At 53.3% G+C, this 1,059-nt stretch overlaps 1 protein-coding gene across 2 annotated transcripts in view; it reads right to left on the bottom strand.

The window, feature by feature from the left end:
- The window catches only part of SPATS2L (spermatogenesis associated serine rich 2 like), a 226,670-nt gene extending 226,355 nt beyond the window's left edge, over window positions 1-315 (bottom strand). For both annotated transcript variants that reach the window (XM_006152991.3, XM_014589532.2), the window contains exon 1: window positions 58-315. The gene's annotated coding sequence lies outside the window, so the exon portion shown is untranslated. The remainder of the gene's footprint in view (window positions 1-57) is intronic.
- Window positions 316-1,059: the final 744 nt, after the last annotated feature.

Genomic DNA, 1,059 nt, shown 5'->3' with positions numbered 1-1,059 from the left:
CCCGCCCCGCGCAGACTCCCCCGCCCGCCGGCCAGCCCGCCCCTCGGTGTCACTCACCCGGCGCTCGCAGCCCGAGCCGGCGCCCCGCGCTCCCGCTCACACACACAGCGCTGCTCACGCCTCTCTCGGGTTTTGTATCCGCTCACACGCACGTTCTGACACAGATCCCTTCCCTCCACACGCCCTCCCTAGCTCCTTTCCCACCCCACTTTCTAGAAGAATCCCCGTACAGCTTCCGCACTTTGCTTGCTTGCCCCACACCGATCTCCTCGTCTCTGCCTAAATCTCCACCTCGCTGAATACTGCCCTGGCTATTCAGAGATTTGTCACAACTCGGGTGTGTTGCAAGAGAATCTCCCTCCCCTTCCCAGGGGAATGAACTTTGTCTCCCCCCACCACCACCACCTCTCCACCCCCACCACTGTCTGAAAATGCAAGATCCTTCTCCTTTCAGAAGATAGTAATGCTTGCTGGTGCTGGTGATGAGTCAAGCTCAAAATGTAAACAAAGATAGCTTATTCACGAATGGCCCGAAAAAAATCCGGCTAGGAAAAAGTACCGGGGCTCCGGTCTGACCTCCCTGCGGGCTAGCCCGAGTGTCCTGGCCCCTCCCCTTCGCTGCTGGTCTTCAGCTCGCTCCTAACTGTGTGTGAGAACCAAGTCACCGAGAGACGCCGTTGGTTTCAGCCCAGGGAGTCTGCTTGGGAGTACAGTAGGCAGTCGGCAGAGCAAAGGCAGTTTCTCAATCATCATTCATGATGGAAACACTTTAGATAACACACCTCTTCCAGAGGCGGCGGAGTGAAATGCAGGCTGCTCTCCAATCCTGCTTATTTTAGTTTAGTTTTTTCGCAGGGTGACTTCTTAGCCTCCTTTTCTTCCCCCTCAATAGCAATAACTATTTCTCAGAGGCTCCTTGGATGTCAAAGTCCCTGAAAATCAGAATCAGTTATGACTCTCACACTGCAGAATCTAATGCTTCTTCTACCCCAAGTATATGGCAGAACCGTCTATCATTCGATGATCAGAAATTCGTAATTTGAAATAAAATACAAACAC

This window comes from Tupaia chinensis, unplaced genomic scaffold (genome assembly GCF_000334495.1).
Source record: "Tupaia chinensis unplaced genomic scaffold, TupChi_1.0 Scaffold000361_2, whole genome shotgun sequence".
Taxonomy (NCBI): domain Eukaryota; kingdom Metazoa; phylum Chordata; class Mammalia; order Scandentia; family Tupaiidae; genus Tupaia; species Tupaia belangeri.
Note: the sequence above shows the minus strand (reverse complement) of the source record. Positions and strands in the feature narration are given on the sequence as shown.